Source organism: Anopheles arabiensis, chromosome X (assembly GCF_016920715.1).
Source record: "Anopheles arabiensis isolate DONGOLA chromosome X, AaraD3, whole genome shotgun sequence".
Lineage (NCBI taxonomy): Eukaryota > Metazoa > Arthropoda > Insecta > Diptera > Culicidae > Anopheles > Anopheles arabiensis.
Genome location: NC_053519.1, coordinates 4,186,836 through 4,209,948, shown reverse-complemented (window position 1 = coordinate 4,209,948; position 23,113 = coordinate 4,186,836). Strand labels below are relative to the sequence as shown.

The 23,113-nt window shown below is 48.6% G+C and overlaps 1 protein-coding gene across 2 annotated transcripts in view; it reads left to right on the top strand.

The window, feature by feature from the left end:
- Positions 1 to 10,039: 10,039 nt before the first annotated feature.
- LOC120905489 (mucin-19) overlaps positions 10,040 to 23,113 on the top strand; it is a 161,462-nt gene continuing 148,388 nt past the window's right edge. For both annotated transcript variants that reach the window (XM_040316314.1, XM_040316313.1), the window contains exons 1-2: positions 10,040 to 10,176; positions 12,333 to 14,498. The gene's annotated coding sequence lies outside the window, so the exon portion shown is untranslated. The remainder of the gene's footprint in view (positions 10,177 to 12,332; positions 14,499 to 23,113) is intronic.

Sequence of the window (23,113 nt, the reverse complement as noted above, 5' to 3'; positions counted from 1 at the left end):
TCAAGTCTCGTTACGAATTCAGAACAGGTTCAGGTACAGTTCCAGGAACGATATAAAACGTGGAGTTATTTCAGGGCCGGCATGATTTCATGCTCAGTTCCATAACCAACATGAGCTCGTGTCCAGGTCCAGTTCCAGGACCTAATTTTTTTTTTTATTTTTATAGAGACTTTGAGCCGATTGGCTTCATTCGCCTCTTAGTTCCAGGACTAGTATGCCCGATCAGTTGCAGGATCGGTACGGGTTCATGGACAGTTCATCGACCGGTATGGGCTCATAATCAGTTCCTGCATCGGTATGGGTTCAAAAAAAGTTCTAGAACCGGTATTGGTTCAAGATCAGTTCCAGGACTGGTATAGCTTCTGCACCAGTTCCAGGACCGTTATAGGTTCAGTATCAGTTCCAGGACCATTTTGGGTCCATGTCTAGTTTCAGGACCGGCATGGGATCTTGACCAGTTCCAGGAACGATATGGGTTAATGATCAGTTCCAGTACCGGTATGGGTTTATGACCAGTTCCAGGAACGATATGAGATCATGTCCAGTTCCTAGATCGGTATGAGTTCTGCAGCATTGCCAGAACCGGCATAAGTCCTAAAACGGTTCCAGGACCGGTATGGGTTCATGCCCAGTTCCAGGATCAGTATGGGTTCATGATCAGTTCCTGGACTGGTATAAGTTTTGTACCACTTCCAGGATCGGTATGCGTTCTATATCAATTCCAGGACTAGTATGGCTTCTGCATCAGTTCCAGGACTGGTATAGGTTCAGCATCACTTCCAGTACCAATATGGATCTATGCTCAGTTACAGGAGTGGCATGGATTCATAACCAGCTCCAGCAACGACATGGGATCATGTCCAGTTCCTGGATCGGTATGAGTTCTGTAGCAGTGCCAGAGCCGGCATAAGTCCAAAAACGGTTCCAGGACCGGTATGGGTTCATGACCAGTTCCAGGACCAGTATGGGTTCACGATCAGTTCCTGGATCGGTACGGGTTCAAGAAATGTTTTAGGACCGGTATGGATTCATTCCCAGTTCCAGGACTGGTATGAGTTTTGTACCAATTCCAGGATCAGTATGCGTTCTATATCAGTTCCAGGACCGGAATGGCTTCTGCACCAGCTAAAGAACCAGTATAGGTTCAGCATCAGTTCCAGGACCGGCAAGGGTATATGTCTAGTTCCAGGACCGGCATGGGTTCTTGACCAGTTCCAGGAACGATATGGGTTAATGATCAGTTCCAGTACCGGTATGGGTTTATGACCAGTTCCAGGAACGATATGAGATCATGTCCAGTTCCTAGATCGGTATGAGTTCTGCAGCATTGCCAGAACCGGCATAAGTCCTAAAACGGTTCCAGGACCGGTATGGGTTTATGCCCAGTTCCAGGATCAGTATGGATTCATGATCAGTTCCTGGACTGGTATAAGTTTTGTACCACTTCCAGGATCGGTATGCGTTCTATATCAATTCCAGGACTAGTATGGCTTCTGCATCAGTTCCAGGACTGGTATAGGTTCAGCATCACTTCCAGTACCAATATGGATCTATGCTCAGTTACAGGAGTGGCATGGATTCATAACCAGCTCCAGCAACGACATGGGATCATGTCCAGTTCCTGGATCGGTATGAGTTCTGTAGCAGTGCCAGAGCCGGCATAAGTCCAAAAACGGTTCCAGGACCGGTATGGGTTCATGACCAGTTCCAGGACCAGTATGGGTTCACGATCAGTTCCTGGATCGGTACGGGTTCAAGAAATGTTCTAGGACCGGTATGGATTCATTCCCAGTTCCAGGACTGGTATGAGTTTTGTACCAATTCCAGGATCAGTATGCGTTCTATATCAGTTCCAGGACCGGAATGGCTTCTGCACCAGCTAAAGAACCAGTATAGGTTCAGCATCAGTTCCAGGACCGGCAAGGGTATATGTCTAGTTCCAGGACCGGCATGGGTTCTTGACCAGTTCCAGGAACGATATGGGATCATGATTAGTTCCAGGACCGGTATGGGTTCATGACCAGTTCCAAGACTGGTATGGATTCATTATCCGTTGCAGGACCGGAATGGTTTCAAACCCAAGGAAGAATTGGGTTGGTTTCAAGTATTGGTATGAGCTCATGAGCAGTTCCAGGATCGGTATGGATTCATCCTCAGCTCCAGAACCGGTATAGGTTGTGTATCAGTTCCAAAATCGAAATGGGTTCAGTTTCACTCCCTGTAACGATATAGCTCCAATACCAGGTTCAGGACCGGCCTGAGGTCACAATTAGTTCCTGAACCAGTATCGATAATGTACCGGTTCCAATACCGGTATGGGTTTTGGTTCTAGATATCATAAGCAGTCGTCATTACTTCCTTTTTTTAATTAAGTTGCGCCGCCAATAATTTCGGCGTATACTTCAGAGTAAAGCAGACATTTGAAATGCCCATTTGAAACTCATGTCCGCCCAAACAAACCTTTGGTGCGGCAAACTTTTTGTCATGCACTGTAAATGAGAGAGATTCGTTCCGTGTGGCTACCGAAATCATTCCCGGTGGCCAGTAAAAGCACACAAAAAACGGAAATAGATAGAAAAAAGCAAAAAAAAAGGACAAGACCAAAGCGTATGTGAACGTGTGTGCATTTGTGTGTGTGTGTGTTTGTATGCTTGGTTTTTTTTGTCTAATGCTACTGCTTCACTAGCTCCTACATCCTTTCATGAGCGCTCTTTTTTCTGTCGTCTTCCTTTACTTTGCTCCCGATTGCTCTCGATCACGAACCTCCTCCGCCACCCTCCCCCCTTCTTTCTGTTCAATGTATTCGTTCTGGCGATGGTTGTAAGGTTGGCGCACAGCACACAAAAGAAGAAGAAGAAGAAGACGAGCGCCCAGAGCTCCCCAAACTGCATTTCAGAAAACGAAGCATGCAACAAACAAGAAGCATTGGTGCTGGACCGTGTGTGTGTGTGTTCTAGTATGTGCAAGGGTGGCTGTGGGTGGGTTGAGCTGGCGAAACGAGCACGTCCGATTGTGCCCCCGTGCCCGGTGCAATCGGCCCCGCACGGTGACACGGGAAGGGATCGACGGGTCAGTTCGTTTGACGTGTTTTTCTTGCGCCTGCCTGCCTGTTTTTTCCGTTTTTCCTCCCTGGCTCCCTGGTTGGTTTCGGCCGTGCTGGGGCTTAATTCATTTCGCTTTATCTATGACGACGGCCGAGTGTGTGTGTGAGCACCAACAACAAGAAACACACATACAGGGCGGTGTGCGGCGTGTTTGTGTGCTGCAATTGGATCGTTTGGCGTTTGGCCCGAGCACCGGCCGGCACGCTGGGGCGGATTTTGGTTGGTCCTTTCGGGCATTCGGGTCGAGTAGGCGTTGTGCATTGCGAATGCACCGATTGCTGCGATCGGGTCCCCCACCGCCCATCCCCCATCACGCTCATGCGTGTCCTTTTTCGGACGGAGCGGGTTAATCTCAGCACACGGTTGGCGCTTCCACTCGCAAGGGGGCCGTGTGTCCCGTAGCGGTGGTTCTGTCCCACTCGTACCTGGGCTGGACCGAGCCGGGGGTGTCCTTGTTTTTTTTTTCTTTTCCTATTGACACAGGTCTCCTTTATCTACGCCAAACTGACAAATGCAACCGTGTGCTTCGGCCGTTTCAGCGCGGCCCAGCAAAACCGGACTGGTGGGACTTGTTGTGAACATTTTTTTGCATAATTTCCTTACAACAATATAAACCAGCTAACTCATAAAAACACTCTAAATCAATCGCAAAGAAAGCGACAATAAAACGCATTAAAAAGGTGTTAAGCACAAAGCACAACACAACCAAAACAGCTTGTTAATTTGCTTGCGCGACCACCAAACAGGGTTTTCCAGGAGTTCTCATAGCTGTGGGACACTTTATAAACACTTTCTTACATGAAATGAACTTATTGCAACGGGAATTGGACTCTCTAGCACTCTTGTTGGACAAATCCAATAGGATTTCCAAAAAGGGTGCCATAGAGGTTAATTTCCAACAGATGATCTTCACTTCCAATGGGAAAGAGTCTAGGGAGTGTCCCATAACGATGAGAGCCCCTGGAAAACCCTGTAATGTATAGTGTTCCGCGGCAAGCAACGCGCACTACAGTCCGCTGTCCTGTTAAGCCCGCTTTACTGCCCCGCGCTGCAATATAATATCAGCTCGTCCCTTACCTTAATCCACCTTAATTACGCCGCCGCACCGATTGAACGCGTGCAAACGTAACCGCATATTTAATATGTGACATTGACAGCTCCATAAAACGGAATTGCACCCCTTGCAGGTGCAGGTCGAGAGCGAGAGAGAGAGAGAGAGCGAGATCGAAACATAAAGATGGGGAAGAAGTTGGAAAAAAAACTATAAATCCCAATAAAACAAGCAAGTACGCATGATCAATTTTAATACCACTTGGTACATTTATTGCGTGGCATATTCCTTTTTTTTTTTAAAGAAAAAAGAAATAACCCCATAAAGCCATTAATAGAGAGTCATCAACACGGTGCATTGATTGAAAGAGGGTGCATTGGTTGAAAAAATAAAATAAACATCAAAACTTTCTGCTTCATGGGTTTTTAATTTTCCCATACTTGCATGCTTAACCTTATTCTACAATTTTCACTGGTTCGCTCTTTATTTTTACATGCTTTTTTTTCTTAGCCAACTCTCTGCACTTACACTCACTTACATCCTTTTCACAGCTCTTGACTCCCAGCCCTTCGCCCGCTAATCACACGCAGCGAGTGCATTAGCAAAACTTACGGGCAGCGGCCCGCTGACGCAACGGATGAAGCTCCTTCTGCACTTTTGCTGCTGCTGGCTGCGCTACCAAATGCCAATGCTCATCCATCATTTCGAAGCTGGGCGAAGCGCCCCCCCTTGCCAGCACAACACGGCGCGACACAACAAACGGAAGCGGGTTTGCATTGCGCGCGGCGGAGCGGAGCGACACGCCGTGGGCAGCGGAAAGGGATCCAAATCCCAGGCTCCAGTCCTTCCTCCCTTCATGCGGGTGGAAGGGGAAAGCTAATCGGTGATCGTTCCGAGGTTGGTGGAAGGAAGGCGTTTTTCTTTTACATTTTCCGCCCCGTCCTGGATGTGGCGTAGGAGCTGGGCGGTAGGGAAAACTAACGACGTGGAAGGGATAAATGCGAAGGAGTGGGAAGGTGTGGAATGTGTGTGTGTGTGTGTCCGCTTAAGCTCAGGCCAAGGTTCATTTGTCAGCGTCAAAAAGTGACGCAAAGGAAAGGCCTGGCGGAGCAACAACAACAAAAACGCACACACACACACACACACATACACATTAATGGCGAGGGGGAGGGGCAGGGGTTGGACGGGCATGGTGAGGTGGTGGGGGAAGCTGACGTACGATTTTAGTTCCGTCACCCGGTCGCTCGGCGCTATTGTTTTGCTGAGCCCGCCGTGGTGCCGTGACCAGGATCCGCCCTGAAATTTTACCGCACAGCAGAGTTGACTGCAACCCCCGTGATCCCGGAGCAGGGAGTGAAGGGAGGGGTGGGGGTGGAGGTTGGATGCTTCACCCGCATTAGAGTTTTGTTGCATTTTCCCCCCCTCCTCCTTTCCCTTCTCTTCTTCAAAAGGGAAAGAAAATGTGACAAATGAACGCGCCTGTTTTTTTTTTGCTTCTTCCGTGTTTTTTGTTATTTTTTGGTTTTTCCTCTCGCTCTCGTCGGTGTTTTTGGGTACCGATCGTCGTGCGGGGAGTGGGAGCCGCACAGGGGATCAGTGGAAGCTGCCAAAATGCATAGCCATCCATCTTCCCGGACGGGCGCGCACACACCGACACAGCGAGGAGAGCCCGAGGAGCTCGCTTTCCGGGGCCGCTGCGATGGCCTTTAAAAGCCATCAATCCACATTCGACGATGAAAGGCGGGACGGGGGATGAGGCGGTGGAGGGATCCAGACGAAAGAAGGCAAGTGCACCAGGACACCGGCCCGGTCAGTGATGCAGCGCGACGCCGGGGCCGTTAGTCGACGAAAATCCTAAACAATCTCATCATCGTCGTCGTCGTCGTCGTCGTCGGCAGTAGTAGCATCCTTTTTGCACCGAGGAAAAGCCCCAAAAAAAAAAGACAGAGGGAGGAGTATAGAGGCAGCGGCATACACACAAACTCTTACCCACACACACACACACACACACACACACACACACACACACACACACACACACACACACACACACACACACACACACACACACACCAAGCGAGAGCGTCATTGCGATGCATTAGCAGAATTCATCATCATCACATTCTTGGGAGGCAGTTTTAAAGTGAAGGTGACGCATCGGGCGGGGGGTGTGATGCGGGGAATGCTGGGGATAGAAATGCATCTCCCTGGTAGTTGTAGTTGCCTTTAGCTCCACAGTGTGTGTGTGTGTGTATGTATTTAGGGATTTTTTCATTCCTCCTCCTTTAGTTCATCCCGCTTGATTCATTTCACGTCCCTGCGGCTAAACGTCATTTATCAAAACTTCCGGGGGGACCCCGTGCTTCTTGTTACATTTTCCTGGTTCCCGCGGCACACACACACACACACACACACACCGCCGCCGCTCGGTACGATCAAGCCAACATTTTGTGTTGCCATTCGTTGCTTACTTACGAGAGTTTTTCCCAGTAGCTGCCAGTGGATGGCGATCCCGTGCATTACTTCACGGTGCACTTTTACTCCAACCACTCGGATTAGCCCCGGATCGAATGGAGCTTTTAAGGGTGTGCTGCCCAAATCTCGTAGAACACACACACACAGATGTACATTTTGTAATTGGATGGATGGAGCAACGTATGGGCTGATGTTGGTTTTACTGTGGGGTACCGTAATGGCAACTGCTGAGTTGTTGATCTGCCACGATTCGGTGGGAGCCTAGTCAGGCTGGTCAACAACATCAATATCGGGACTGTTTCCATAACCGAAATTACGTCTTCAAAAAGTAGTTTTTAAAAGTATTACTTTAGCTAGACACTGTTCAGCTTTCTCGTAGCTCGACTTGTTTTACTAGGTTCAGGGAGATCTTATGGTATCTATGAGCTAGAAGTCATCTGAATTATCCAGAGTTCAGAGTTTTATGTAAATGTCTTAAAATATGCTTACAGATACAGAAAAATGTATGCCTGTAAGAATATCGCGAAGATGCCTAGAACATCTCAAGAAGATGAAGAATCTTTCAAAACATGCTTAACTTCTTAACTTAACCTAAGTCATTTCCTGGTAGAATTGATAATTGATATTGAATTCTTCGGTAGATCTTTACGTATATGCCCTGAACTATAAGCATACACATGGGAAAAAGTATCAGGAGCATCCAACATGTAGAATAAGATATAGTAGTTGGCTGGGGCCGGTCTGGTGGTACAGTCGTCAACTAGTACGACCTAACAACATGCCCGTCATGGGTTCAAGTCCTGAATAGACCGTGCCCCCATACGTAGGACTGACTATCCTGCTATGGTAACAATAAGTCACTGCAAACCAAGCTCACTTCACTAGTGGGGGTACAGGCAGGCCTTGATCGACAGCGGTTGTTGTGTCAAAGAAGAAGAAGAAGAAGTTGGCTGAGTTATACCGCTAGAGGAAAACAACCAGGATTGTGATTTGGTACTTGAAGTTATTCCAATCAGTCAGAGTTCTTAAAAAACATTGAAAATGTCGTATAGCAATCATGCCTGAATGAATATTCCAAAGGACCTCCAAAGATCTGAAGGAGTCGTAAGTTGATTTTTTATTAAGTGGCATCTTTTAGAACCTACTGAACTTCTTTAGCGGGTCGGTCTGGTGGTTGAGTCGTCAACTCGTACGACTTAACAACATGCCCGTCATGGGCTCATGCCCCGAATAGACTGTGCCCTCATACGTAGGACTGACTATCCTGCTATCGGTAATTAATAAGTCACTGCTAACCAAGCTCACTTTCACTAGTGGGTACAGGCAGGCCTTGACCGAAGAATGAAAAAGAAGAAGAAGAACTTCCTTAGCAGTCAAAAAGAAACTTTTATTTTTGTAGAATTGATACCTAGTAATGAATTCTTCGGTAGAACTTTCAGTCTATGACCCAATATATAAGCATAAAAACTAGAAGATGTATCAGTAAGTGTCCTATAGACTCTTATAGTGCAGTCGACAACTCCAACGACTTAATAACATGCCCGTCATGGGTTCGAACCCCGTTTGGACCGTATCCCCATACGTAGGACTGACTAACCTGCTATCGGTAATTAATAAGTAACAGATAGCCAAGCTCACCATAGGTACGAAGTAGACGAAGAAAGAAGAAGAAGAAGAAGAAGGAGAAGTGATCTCTAATACTTCCAGAAACCAAAAACCAGCGTTTGGGAGATATTTGATAATTGAAGACATCCGAATTATCCAATGTTCTTTATAAACCTTGAAAATGTGATACAGAAATTATGCCTGTAGAAATATCCCGAAAGGTCCCCCGAATATCTGAAGAAGTCGTAAAGTTCTTGGAGCACTTTTTACAAGACTCTGCACTTAATTTTTGACAGGAATTGTAAGACGTAGAGATAAGCATTTCAGAATCTCTGATGAGTTTGGACATTGGGGAAAAGGACAGAAATTCTATTTAAAAAAAACCCCAAGCTTTTAGTACATAACGGACGGCACATAGAACCTTCCGCCGAAGATCCCCGCTTTCCCGCAAGCTTATCGGTTTCCTTCGATCGGAAAAAAAACACACACACACACAGCCCAGGACGTCCGACAGGATACCAAAACCCCCACCCCCCATTGCTCTCAAATCGCCTACAAAACAACAACAGGAAGAAGAAAAAATAAAGCCCAAACCCCTCACTACCTCTAATTGGCGTCCGAAAGCGCGTTTCTCCAACCGGCACACAAACAGCACCCCCTTACAAAAACTCTAACGCAAACCGTATGCTACGGTTGCCGTTTCCTTCTCGGTGTGCTTTTCCATTAGCGGGAGCTTTTTACTCGTTTGTGCGGGGTGAGGAGGGTGGAGGGGAAATATCCCCCCTCCCCAACCAAAAATAGGGTGACAGTGAGCGCGAGCGAGACGCAGGTTGGGCCGGTCCCCAAAACGGGCGAAAATTGTTCGATCGGCGAGGGAATGGGTGATCGTGCGGGGCAGCGGCCCAAAACTGACCAGCGTACCAGCGTGCGAGAACAAGCCAGCAATAGAGCGTGTGTGCGTGTGTGTGTTGAGTGCGTGCGGTCAGAGGTGGGGATTCGCGCACCGTGGTCACTCAACCCGGTCGTTGCCGAACGGCAAAAAGCTCGCACAAAAGAGGGGAAAAAAGAGTGCCCGCTCGTGTGAGTTCCTCCTCCATCACGCTTGGCCATATGAAAGAGAGAGAGAGAGAGAGAGAGAGAGGGAGCATTTTCGCTATTTTTGCTATTTCACTCAAACGCTCCTGCGCTCAAAGGCATCGTTTTTTGCTCTCACTCTCTCTTACTTGATCTATTTGTCTCTCTCTTTCTCTCACGCACACGATGCGGTGAGTGCGCTCACACATCTCTCCCCCTCCTCCTCGTCAACAATAGTGCATTCCGTTCTAAGGGCTTGTTTGCGCGCGCGAAACCCTTTCCTAACCCCTCCCCTTCTTCACCACTCATTCCTTACACTCATCATTGAGTGAGTGCCGCGAGTGCATGTGTACGCGTGTTTTACGTGTGTTTTTTTGCGTTAGTTTTTGTTGTTGCTGTTGTTTGTTGCTGCTGTTCAGTTCTCCCTCTGTCCCGCTCTGTCTGCCGCGTGCGTGTGTGTGTACACTGTGGGGGTCACTCACTAGAGCCGTGGATATGTGTGCGAGCGCGCGCGCTGCGTGTGCGGCGGCGGGCTCATGCTTCTACCAACCGCACTCTCCCTCACTCTTTCTCGCTCTCTCCTGCCGCCTACGGCTTCGGTACGGTTTCGGTTTCGCTCGACGCTTTTGCTCGGTGCGCGCTGCGGTTGCGTCTCGCACACACACACACACACACATGGGCGAGCGCGCGCGCGAGGTTTTCGCACCGGATCAGTGTAGTTCGGGCAGGCAACGCGCTAACGGAAAGAACAGTCACAATAGAAACGCCACCAGCAGCGGACGCAGCGCCACACACGCATTTTACTCCGTTCAGCAGTCTGGGGGCCGCTCGGGAAACACAGTTGCGAGCCAGCAGGCCAACAAAACCGTACGTATTCCATCCCGTCCAGCCCGTCGTCCCCCACTCCCCCTCACAGCAAGCCGTCGTGCGTGCGTGCGTGTGATTGTTTGTGTGTGTGTGTGTGTGTTGTGTGTCGCGGCACAAATGCGAAAAATTTGTCACACCGGGAAAAACCGTTGCAATTTGTGTTTCAAAAAAAAAAAAACAAACAAAAATTCCCAGCAAAATGTCCGTTGTTTTCCACACCATAACCACCCGCCACCGGCAGTGTGAAGTTAAAGCGTTTTTTTGTTAGAGTGCAGTTTTGTAAAAAAAATTAAAATCTATTTTGCTGTAATAAAGCATTCCGTGACGCAATCGTAACACGTTGGTGCACCGGAAGTGCAATCACTAAAACTGTTCGCTGACATCTCTGACTGTGTGTGTGTGTGTTTTTTGTCTTACAAAGGATAACATTTGCAGCGCATCAAAGTCGCTTCGATAGTTTTGCAATCAAACCGCCACCATCACCACTACTGCAGGAGCTGCAAGCAAAAAATCAGAAAAAAAACACACACAATCAGCGTTGGTGGGTGGGTCGTCGTCTTGGGGAGGGTCCTCTTCGTCCTCTGCCCCCTGGTAGCGACCACAAGGATGTTGTGCTGTGTGTGTGTAGAGTGTTGTTACAACGAATCGAACGGTGCGGCGGTCCTGTGACTGGTGTCCTCTCAATTGCACGGATGCATTTTTTGTGTTTTAATTAGTAATTATTTTTCGTTGTGCCATCAAAATTCACAAACATTGCAATCAATTGAACGCACACACACACACGGAGCCAGCAAATTTCAAATAAACTGTTGCTATTTATTCTTATCCGCATTGTGGGGTTTTTTTTAATGGTTATAAAAGTGTTTCAATTAGTCCAGTGTAAAGATTAGCAAACAAACAAAAAAAGAGACACTGCAGAAGTGCAACGGACGTATCAAACAATCAACCGCCAAAAACACGCTCCCTCAGCAAGCAATTGAAAAAAAAAAAACTGCCGCCGCCGTCACCAAGGACAATGCACTTCGATTGATTCGTAATTTAAAAAAAAAAACAATGCACAATCGCGCACGGGCCAGCAGGAGCATTTAATAGCAGCGCACCAAAAAAACACCATCAAACAAATGCTCAAAGTTTTATGTGTCAAAGATTTTATGATTTATTTTTTATTTGCATGTTTGTGGTCAACGGCCAATTTTTCTGCCACAACCGTGTTTCGATCGTCCCGACAAACAACTTGATCGTGTGTTTGTGCCTGTGTGTGTGTGTGTGTTTTTCCTGCTGTTGTGCACGCATCGCAACGCACCTGAAACGCACACGGGTCGGTTCGCGGAAAATTTTCCTTTTGTGTCACTGCACGTTCGTCACTTGTTGGGGCGCGAATGACTTTTCCGGGGAAAAAAAAGATTTATTGTATTTTTTTTTTACATTTTTTTGGCTCGTTTTGTCTTGCGTTGCGGCACACACACAAGCCTAGCCGGCAGAGGTTCCTTGTAACCCGGCGGCCAGGCAGCCGCTGTGGCCTTTTTTTTTTTTCACCGGAACAGTCTTTTTTGACAATCAGACCATCTCAGCAGTGCACATTTTTAATTGGAAAACATTTTGTCCACACACCACCCCGCTTCTTCTTCTTCTTATCATCTGGCTGTCCTGTATGTGGGTCATACTGTTTTTTTTCCTTCGTTCTGCAAAATTCTTAAGTAAAAGAACGAAAGGTTCGCTGCCTGGTGATGGGCATAATGTACAAAAAAAGACACATTCCCGAAGAAAACACAGGAATTCTGTTGTTCTATTGCGCCCTCCCAGCCCCTAGAATTAAGTGTGTAGATTGTTGGGCTTTTTTTTTTTTGTTTTTTGGTGCAACAGTCATCCTCCGCGCCCGTGTGTGTGTCTTCGGGCGAATATAAGAAGGAAATCGCAACTCCACGCGGCCATCAGTGTTGTCTTGAACGATCGTGTGTGCAGCTGAAGGCGACGGGGTTTTTTGGGAGTTTGTCAGAAGAAGCCACGAATTTTGCGTTGTGTTCAAACTTGGTGAAGAAAGACTTTGTTTAATTTCTATTTAGAAAAGAACACTAAGCGAGGAACCGGAATTTTCAATTTTCAATATTAATTTTCTATTATTTTCCTCTTTTTTTTCTCTGTCTCTCTGTTTGCAGGAAGTAAAGGAGAAGAAGCAAAAGAAGAACAAATCTTATACAAAACAAAAAAAGTAATATAGGACGTGTCTCTCCGTGCGTGCGATTTTCAACCATTTTCCACACACACACACTCTCTCGCAAATCCCCTTACAGCACAAGGATATCTTAAGCTTCTAGTGTGTGTGTGTGTGTGTGTGTGTGTGTGCGTGTATGTGACACGGTTTTGATGTTACTCACTCTTTCCCGCTCACAACAACAACCACAACGACAGCAACAACAACAACAACACATGTCCCTGGCGTGTTTTGCCAAGCGCTAGCCGCGTGGTGGTGCTGCTGCTTAGAAGAAGGCGCAAAAGCAAACGAAAACAGCAAGAACAAGATTGTGTGTGTGTGTGCGTGCGTACGCGTGTGTGTGTGTGTGTGTGTGAGTGTTTTACAAAATAATACAAATAAAAACACACGGCAGCACCGAGCCCAGACGACCAGAATCAATCACAAATCGCAGGCAGCAGCAACAAACACTCAAGCAGGAAGATCACCGCTTCAGGATCAGCAGCAGCACACCTTCTGCGTGCGTGCGCGTGGTTCCGTGCACATGTGTGGGCTGCCCGCTGCACGATCGTCTGCCGTGTCCAGCGCGAACAGTGTGAGCGGCGGCAGCACCAGCACTAAGCCGACGACCAGGAAGACCACATTGGCGTCGCTAGTGGCGGAGGCGGCGGCGGCGGTGGTGGTGGCGGCAGCAGCAGCCGTGAGCAACAGCTCGCTGGCGTAAGAGCTGCAGCAGCAGCAGCAGCAGCAGGTGAAGGACGGGGCCATGTTTGAAGATGGTAGCCACCGTCCACGCGCGCACCGGGCCAAGATCGTCAACCTTTGCAGCGACGCGTAAGCAAGTGTATCGTCCCTCCGGGTAGCACCAACGTGTGCGTGCGTGTGTGTGTGTGCGCGTGTGTGTGTACCAGCAGCACACCATCCCGCGTCGTATCCACACACTCCCCTCCCTCCCCGCGGGGTGCGAACGGTTGTTTGGTTTGGTTTTGTTTTGTTTTTGTTTTGCTTGCGAGCAGACGACGAACCTCCCCCAGCCCAAACCTTCCAGCCGCTTTTTGGACAGTGGAAATTGTGTGTGTGTGTGTGTGCCAGTGTGCAGAAAGTGTTGTTCACTGTCTGATCGGAACCAGTCTAGCGCCACCACCACCGCCCCAGGAATAGCAGCAAAGCCTCCCTCCCCCCCCCCCTTCTCCCCACGACGGTCCCGGCGTCCACGGGAGGATCGGGTGGATCTCAACGGAATCAACTCCTCCAACTTCGGCTGTGTGTGTGTGTGTGTGTCAGAACAGTAACCGTGCTTGTGCAGTGTGTTGCCAACTGTATCAGGATCCTTCAATCAATCAAAGCAAAAAAGGAGGAAATCGATTAAAAAAAACGCAACTCCTCCTCCCCCGCAACAACAACCTCCTCCCGCGATCGCGTCCGTGTCCTCCCGGGTGCGTGTTCCCGTGCGTGTGTGCGTCTAGCAAGCCCAAGTGGACAACTGTGTTTGTGTGTGTGTGCGTTTGTAATAAAGTTTTAATTTTGTGGCGTTGAAAAAAAAAGCAAAAAAAACTGAACCTCTTGCCATCCTGCCCCTCGTTGTGGCCACCCTTTGTGTGTGTGTGTGTGTTAATATCCTCCGGAAGTCTCCTCAGTCATAATCACACGCCCGACCCGACAGAGTGAGAGAGAGAGAGAGACTACGACCTACACACAATCAACCCCGAAGCGGAACAGCGCATCAGCCTCCTGCTCCTCCTGCTCCTCCACCCTTTCTCTGTGTCTGTGATTGTGTGTGCGTGTGTGTGCGTGTGTGTGTGCGTTCAATCAAGAATCTAAGCGCCCGCACAGCCCACCCACCCCACCACCTTCTTCCTCCTCAAAACCAACCCCCCCCCCCCTTCGTTCGCGGTGCGTGTGTGTGTTTTTGCCGTGCCGTCTACGCGACACCTTGCAGCCTCCTCCTTCTTCCCCGCTCCTCTCCTCATCGGCGACCGATCGACGACACACACGACCATCAAGCCCTCGCGCACTCCACCGCCCTCCCCAGGCTGGTACGCGGCGCGTCCGGCTTTGCCCACAATCAACCGACCGTTATATATGGAGTGCTGGACGGGTAACGCCCGCTTGGCGAAATTCTTCGATTAAGGTAAGTTAGCTCATTTTTAGCAGGATCCAAGAGGGCCGTTTTCCTGTTTTTGTTCTCGTTTTGGGTGTTAAGGAACAGCTTTCAGCCATTTGCTACACTCTGCTTGCGTTTAAATATACCTCTTTCGCTTTGCTCTCCGAGACGGTCCCGTGGTACAGTCGTCAGCTCGTGCGACATGCCATGCCCGTCGTGAGTTCTCGCCTAGAATGGATCGTTCTTCCCTGTAGTGTTTGAAGGACTTGATTATATCCGGCTGCGTTTTGTATTTGAATAAAGTCTCTCGAATGCCTGTAATATACATACTTGTATATGCATATGTGTATTCTTTAATAACACCATATATAGATATTTAGGCTTAGTGCCGATAGGACTCGCTTGGTCTTAAGCAACTATAATTCAACCACAGAGAGGCAGACATATTGAAATTAAAAAATCAAATGAAATTAATTGAAATATAGGCCAGCGAGGTACGTAGGGAAGGGTTACGCCAAATTCTTATATAGAAGAAGAAGAAGCACTCCACCTCTGTAATGAACTCCCCATCACTCAATCACTCACTTACGGAGGGAAGAATTCAAACTAAAAACTGACCAACTATCCATGTTCTGGGCATAGAGAGGCTTAAGTGGAGGATGAGTTTTCCTTGCCGAACGTTCCGATTTTCGATTCAGTTCCCGGAAGCCCTACGCAGCAGCAACTATGTTTCGAAAGAAGAGAGCTCTCAGCTCTGAGCTTTGACTCCTCTATTCTGAAGTGGTTGAATCGCCCAAAAAGGAGTCACACGAAAGAGGGAAGCTCTTTCTTCGCTTGTCCATCGGAATTGGTGAAGCATTGATCCCTTGCTATTGGTGTGTATGTGTGTCAATTTCGTTCTAGAGGGTTGGGAGTGATAAACAAAGTCAAACGGAGCTGAGAAGAGTTCTTAAACTTTTCTGTGTGTGTGGTAAGGCTCTAAAGCTCTATATTAGCTGTCAGATTTGTGCACACTCTCCTTGCCGAGAAGGATGCAAGGATCTTCGCCTTGTCTCTGACACTGTACATTGCACACACACACACATACACACAGACATAGCTCTCCATTGCATTAGGTCCACGTCCTCCCACAAAACCAACCATGCATCCTGGTTCTTCCGACGGCATTTTCTCACTCACCCCCCAAGCGCGCCCTCCCAAGGGTGTGTGGGACACAATGCAAATTCGTGCAAGGATACGCAACGACAACTCTCTCGTGTTTCTGTGTGTATGTGTGTGTGTGTTTTGATCCAAGATGGACACGGGTCCTCTGGACGGCCTCCATCGCTCCCCCAATTCCCACTTTCTCTTTTTACTCAGTCGCTCCTTTTAGCGGGCAGGGCAAGGATGATCGTGCCTTCTAGCAAAAGTCTATCGATGGGTTCGTGTGCGTGTGTGTATGTACGTGTGTGTGTGTGTGTAATATGTATGGAGGCGTGGCTTAAATCGCACACACACACACTATGGGCCCACATTACCGCCCTCCATTCGCGGTGGTGGCTCTTTCTGTGTGATAAAGGGCCGCGTCGGCCGCCATTTTTTCTTCCCTCTCTCTAGTCCGCCTCTATCTCTGTCTAGCTTTTCACCGTTTACAAGAGAGGTCTTACGGTGCGGGTTTTTTTGTTGTTGTTGTTGTTTTGGTTTCGTTGTGCTGTTGCCGTTTTCCAACTTTTGTATTTTCCCTCCCAAGAGCACCGCGCGCGACTCTGTGTCCTTCATTTTTTTCTGTTCTTTCTCTCTGGTTGAGGTTTACTGAGGGGTAAAGCCTTCCACCGACTTGGAGGCAGCCCGTGTTTCCGTTGTCGCTCCGTATCTCACACACTTTCTCCCCCCTCACCGGACAAGTTGTCTCGCTTTGCCGCTTTTCCCGAATTTTGTGCATCCTACCGGGGGAGCAGTGCATCATCCTGGATGACTTGCTGTGTGTATGTGTGTGTGTTGTGGGCACTCATTTCACGATGTAGTCTTCGGGACCTGCACTCTTACACCGCAGCGGGGAAGATGGAGGAATTTCACCGATGGGGGGGGGGGGGGAGCTTCGGTAAAAGTCCACGATGACCATTCCAGTCCTCCGCCAGTGGCAATGTATGCGTGTTCCGAATTGGATCAGGCGCCCAAGGTACATCCATCGTAGGTGTCTACGAACTTTGGATTTCGGGAAACTTCCCAGAGCTTCCAAGGTTTTTCGGGGGGAAGGGGGGGGAAGGGTGGAAAAGTGTACTGCAAAATCATCCAACAGTTCTAAACATCTTCCTGCTTCTTCACACAGTGAGGCAAGGATACAAACTCAAGGCTCCAAGATATCGACATCCAGGTGTTGGTGGTTCGGGTGGCGAAGTCCAGCAACTTTCGGGATGTCCCCATCCCTCCTCCTGGTGCGTCGGCGTGGTACTTCCACTGCGCTCCACGGTGTGCTATCGTGCTATCTCGCCTAGGTTCTATCCCTCTCTTTGTTTGTGAGCGTGTCTGAGGGGGTGGGATGGATTTGCTACGAAGGGAGAAGGTTAGGTTGTGTGCCAGCAAGTAGCGCATTTTTTCCTTCGTTTAAGGTTTTGCAGCAACGCTGCAGCAGAACCTTTGTTGATGTTTGTTGTTGTTGTTGCTGCAGGTTTTCCTTTCTCCGGTGTGCGTGTGTGTGTGGTTGGTATTTAGGCCATGTTTTTTTTTTAATTGTGTTTGGTCGTTGTTTTTTGTTCGGTGTTGCACTACTTTTTTTGGACAAAGAGAACCAACCAACGCCCGTGTGACCCAACCACCTCGTCCTGCGTGTGTGTGTGTGTGTTTTGATTGTGTTATGTGTGCGTGTTTGCGGTCCTCAACAAACGCTCCGCCGATTGGTCAGTTCGCTCTTTCGGGTGTTTTCCTCCCGTTTGATGGCTGTTCTGAAGGAAGAATCGCAGGAGGAAGAAAAAATCACACACACACAGGATCTCAACAAAAAGGGGATTTTCGGGAGCCGAAAGCGAGAGAGAGCACCAAGCTGTATGTGTGAGAGCGAAAGAAAGACGGTGGGGCGGATTTTAGCGTCGGGAAATGTGAGGACCTCCCCAAAACTGTCGAACTGTGCGGTCGGTTTTTGTTGTCCACCGCAAGAGTTGTGTTAAGGGAGGGGTGGGGGAGATAGTGGAGATGTCCAGAGTGATGAGGGGGAGGAGGAATTTCGATCCAGGAGATCTTGCGCTATCGATTGTTGAAGTTGATATTTGTGTACATAAGATTCGTTGTAGGGTACAAAAGGTAGAGGTGCCTTGGCCTGGGGAGAGTTCCGACAACACCTGGCAGGAATGCTCTGGAATGCTCTTCTTGTTGTGCGTGCGCCTGTATTTGGATGCACAAAGTTCCACCGTTTTTTTTTGTTACTGTCAAGCAACGAAGAAGCGCAGCGTCGACTCCCAAGATGTGCTAGAAAACGTCCAAGTGAGCTAGAAAACAAGTGGACTTGGGGGTGTGTTAGTGTTGGAGGGGAATTGGGGGGGGGGGGGCATTTTGCAAAAAGTTCGCGCGGAAAAATTATTAGCACAACGATAAAAATAACATCTCCTTCAAGTCGAGAAATCTTGGGAGGCCCATGTGTGTTGTGTGTGTCAACCGTCGGGCCTCCGCTGTCCCTCTCGTTAACCTCCCTCAATGCACGCCACACCGAATCCTTGGGTTTTGGTGGTGCAAAGAAAGAGAGAGAGAGATAGACACATGGTGTCAATTAGCGCGTCTTTGTGTGTGGAGCACCTAGCATAGGCTTAGGCTTGTGTGTGTGCGCTGTGAAGTGGCCAAGTTTTTGCAGGAAATGCGCGTACAGCAACAACCCATCTTCCTGGAGCGTTTGAGTTCGGTGAAAATACATACAGTACACACGACCTTGGTCACCGTCCAGCCATCATCCCGTGCGTCCTGTGCGTCAGCATACAGCTGCAGCTTGCTTTCTTTTTTTTTAGTACAAACAGGTGTGTTGGCGTGCATACTCCGGCACGGGAAACCTCCGAGAAATGTGTCACACACTGCGATCGCCCAGAGACACACATCCACACCCCCCAAGTGGTGTGTGGAGGGGTTTGATGAGCGCAGGTCGTAGAAACTCGCGACCCAAAATAGATTTGCAAAAATTCTGCTCCTCATTGCAGAGAGATTGGGGCGCAAGGAAAGGGTAATGGGGGGAGGGGGGGAGTCGCGCCCGTGTTTGCAAATCATCTGTCCGTTCGCTCCGCTATCTCTCCCCCATCCCCTCCTACCCCTCCCCACCATCATTGCAATGTGATTTCGCAAACGCAAGCGTTTTTGCGCGAAATTATTAGATGTAAATGTCCTCGCGTCATTGCGTGCGCGGGTGCGTGGTCACACCGTGCGCTCATGGTGTGACCCAATTTCTGGGGGGCAAGATTGAGGGTTTGTGGGAAGAGATGCATGCAGCACTGGGGGACGTGTGTGCGTGCATGCGTATATTAGGTAATGACCCGCAGAGGCACTCTCTCTGGTGGTCTTCTTTCCGTATTAATAGAACTTTTCGCAACTCTGGCGTGCGTGTGTGTGTGTGTGTGGCTTACCGCGGGCGGTAAGGTTGTTTGCATTTGCTGGTGCAGTGTAGCCGGACACCCCGACAACCATTTATGGAGGGAGAGAGAGAGAGAGTGACGAATCGAAGAATCCAAGATCCCAATATCTTGAAGTTCCTAATTGCCTGGGCCTGGAAGAAGTCCCCGGATGTGTGGATTGTGAAGATGCCGATGCTCTCTTCTAGAGATCCCTCATCTTCTCTCTCTCTTTCTCTCTCTTTATCTCTCTCTCTCTCTTTCTCTCTCTCTTTCTCTCTCTCTCTCTATCTCTCTCTCTCTATCATTGATATCTTGATAAGTGATGGGATAAAATAAGTTCAGAATCGATTCCGGCTAGCTCCAAATCGGAATTTGGAGTCGTCCCCGAAATCGGCTCTAGAATAGGAATCAATTCCAGTATCGGAATTGGCTCCGGAATTGATTTCGAACACGGAATCGGAATCGGGTAGTACCGGTTCCGAGCTCCCACCACTAATCTTGATGCTGCGTATCAGTCGCACTACCCGCTCTACTGCTCCAAGGCATCTCCAAAGATCCTCTTTTCCTTGCACGTCGCTGACTTGGCGCAGACGAAGGGCTTGTTAGTTGGGCGCGTTGTGCGATGCCCCATATCGCGGCCTAGCAATGCAACACAAAAACTGCATACGACTACGTGCTGGGATTTCGCCTATCTCCACATAAATGTGTGTGTTTTTGCATGGACGTGGGCAAATTTGCTGGGCATTTGTTGCGAGATTCCCTGCTGCTTCGGGGTGCAGCGATTAGATAAGATTAGACGAGCTCCTCCTCTCTTCTCCTCCATCCCCACCCATCCTTTCTGTGTTTGCTGGGAAGGGTGGCAGAGAAAAAAAAAAGATTAGCGAAAACGGTGTGTTACAACAACACTCTGCCCTTGGTTAGGGGGGAGACCTCACGTAGTAACAAGCGCTAGATGGGTGCGAGAATTCGCCCTTTTCTTCTCTGTGTGTTTGTGGAGGTGTGTGTGTGTGTATGTGTTTTAAGATGGTTTTTGCAAGCGATGGACAAAACTAGTCCACAGGGGGAGGAAAAAAGGGGTTTGCTGCTCCCGGGGGCTAGTTGAGCAATCGTCCGATAGTGTTAAACTTAGTGTGTTTGGCGTTTCCGCTTGCGCCGCAGTGTTGGAGGGGGATAGATCATCTACTTGGTCGAGGAGAGGCTGGCTTAACAAATGATATTATTAAGGAGCGAGCCGCCCCGGGGCGCAGAAATCAGCTGAAGCGATTCGACTCACAAAGAAGAATTGCTGAGGCTCAACGATGCACGCCCACTGCACGTGAGGGACGGCTTAGTAGCCACTCCAATGCAAGAGGAGGAGTACCTGCCCACCTGATAACAAGGTTCAAACTCATCCGTTGTGTCCCCAATGTGTGTGTGTGTACCCGAGTGACATCACACGACCAACCAAGGGAGAGAGTCACCAAGAGGTTGTCAAAGACGAGGCTCTCGGCACGCTAGAATGCAAACAGAAATGCAAACATTATTTGGAGATTGTGGAACATCCACTGGACGAAGATGACAGCTAAACCAGGGGGGATAATAGTGTGAAGGCAGACCATTCCACTTGGCCAAATGCACACGTAACGCGCGCGCAATGGAAGATACCCAGGCGCACAGTGGGAGCTGGAATTTGGTTTATTTTTGTATGCTCCCGACATCTCCCGACTGCCCGCGCTGTGTGAGAAGTTCCGCCGATGTTAGATGCAGCCGCAGCGTTGTTGCACATCAAAGATCTCGCCCTACGAAGATAAGGAGACCCAACAACAACTACAAAAAACGGACGTGCAACACACGTATTGGTGCATTAGTGCGAAACGAGATTTAAAGATTTTAGGCACGTACGTGTGGCTCATCTGGGTTTTTTGTTTTGTGATTGTTGCTGTTCTTGTTTGTAACTAGCAGAAGTAGTAACATCTTTCCATTTAGCAGTATCGCATCATCTTTGGTCCTTTGTAGGAGTGTAGGAGATTGTCTGTGGGTCGTCACGCCACTGCAAAATTGCACATCTCTGCTAGCAATCAAAATTTGCTTTTTGGTCCTTTGAACCGGATTTTCTTTGAAGCGCGCGCGTGCTCCATTGCCTGGGTATACGTAATGTTCTGTGGGACACATCTGCTCGTATCTTCAAAGGGTGTGTGCATTGCTCTACACTTCCTGTATTGTGTCTAGGCGAATCCGACGCGTGTGTGTGTGTGTGTTGACACACCTGTTGGATGTCCGGTCGAAAGTGGTTTTAGACCTGTTCGATCTGCGTTACAAGTGTGCTAATCCCGAGCGGCGGATGGGGTAGGCAGACGGCCTTTGATCTTTGAACCCCAGCAAGTTTCAGCCAACTTGTTCGATTGCAACTATGATGCGCGCGTCCCCTTAGCAACTACGGCTCCCAAATGCGTCTGCTGCGTGGTTCGTGTAACCTCACCACATGTGTGTGTGTGCTATGCGCATGCGTAAATTGTGCGTGCCGAAAATGGGGAGAAGTGGATGCGAGAAACCATGCGTAGAAGCAAAGTAAGTCAGTAAGGCAGTAACGCATCATCTCTCGTCAACGTTCAGGCCCCAAAAAAAAAAAAAAAAAAAAAAAAACAGGGAAGAAGACGAGAGCAAAAGTGCCGGTTGGGTAGTACTTTTTCTTCCTATCTGCTGGCTACATTTTTTTTCGGGTTCAATCACGCCTTGCGATGCCTCTCCAACCACCGCACGCGGATGAAAGCGAAAGCGAATGTGCCGGGAATGAAGGAAGAGTCTTGTGCCGTCCCCACGTACTCCTCTGTCCCTATATTCTTCTGTGCTTGTTCGCACTCTCTCTCTCTCTCTCTCTCTCTATCGCTCTCTTTCTCTCTCCGTACTCGTTTACTCTTGCTCGTACAGACGCGACGTAAACGGGTTACGCACATGCGTGTATGAATGAACTCGACTCTTCGAAAGCGAGAGAGAGAGAGAGGGAGAAAGCAGATGAGAGCAGTGCGTACGTGCGTGAGAGAGCGAGCGAGCGTGGAAATTGATAGTGACCTTGAACGAGAAACCAATATTTGAGGGGCCGGTTTTGGAATTGGAGCCGTCTCGTGTCTCTCCGTGTTGCAATGGGGAGCTTCTCGGGTGACCTCTGGAGCCTGTCCTGTTGCGTCACACACGCAGCTTCGCCTGATGGATTCGTTTCGGTACGTGTTTGACGGCGTTGTTGGCAAAGTATTAAAATGCATTTTTTTACCTTTTTTTTTAAATTCAACGAACTAGAAAAAGAAGGGGGAAAACTGCAATGATACTGTCAACCAATTAGCTGGTAGAACTGTCAGATGGTGGGACAGTTAGTCGTTTTTAAGAATGGTAATGTGTTGTGTTGACATCTCTACACTTTGCTGGCTAGAAGATGAAGCTCTGTTTAGTGCGTCCCTCTTGTTAAATCCCTTTCTAAGCGCCTGTGTTTACCATCTAACATTTTACACAGTTTATAACTTGAAATAACGCGTGTTGAGGAGTCTTAGTTTTAAATTCAAACACACTCAAAGCGAACCAAACCAACCAAAAAACAGGGATGAATAAAATTTCGCAAAAATGGCGGAAATAGAATGATTGAATACACATCGCAAGGGCACCACTGCTGGACGCCACGCCGCTCCATGGCCTCGAGCTTTGTCAAAAATCGATTGTTCTTTTTTCGTCTCTCTACACCATGCCGCTGAACCCTTTCTTTTGTGTGTTTCGATCTATCACTCAAAGGCTTGTAAGAGAGATAGAGAGAGAGAGAGAGAGAGAGAGAGAGAGAGCAATGCAAACCATCTCAACTGGTGACACGCACGGTGGACGACAGACGAACACTTCCCGTCGTACACTTGACAGATGATAGATCTTCCCGCTCTTTAACGCTATCTCTCTCTCTCTCTCGCTCTCTTGTTAGATTTAGCTTAGCGAGAGTAATAAGAGCTGTATTAGAAGTAGCGCTCCACAGTGTCGTTTGCAAAAACAAAATTGCACACCTCGTTGACCTTCTCGTTAGCTTCCCTTTCTCACCCTCTCTTTCGCTCACGCACACACACACAT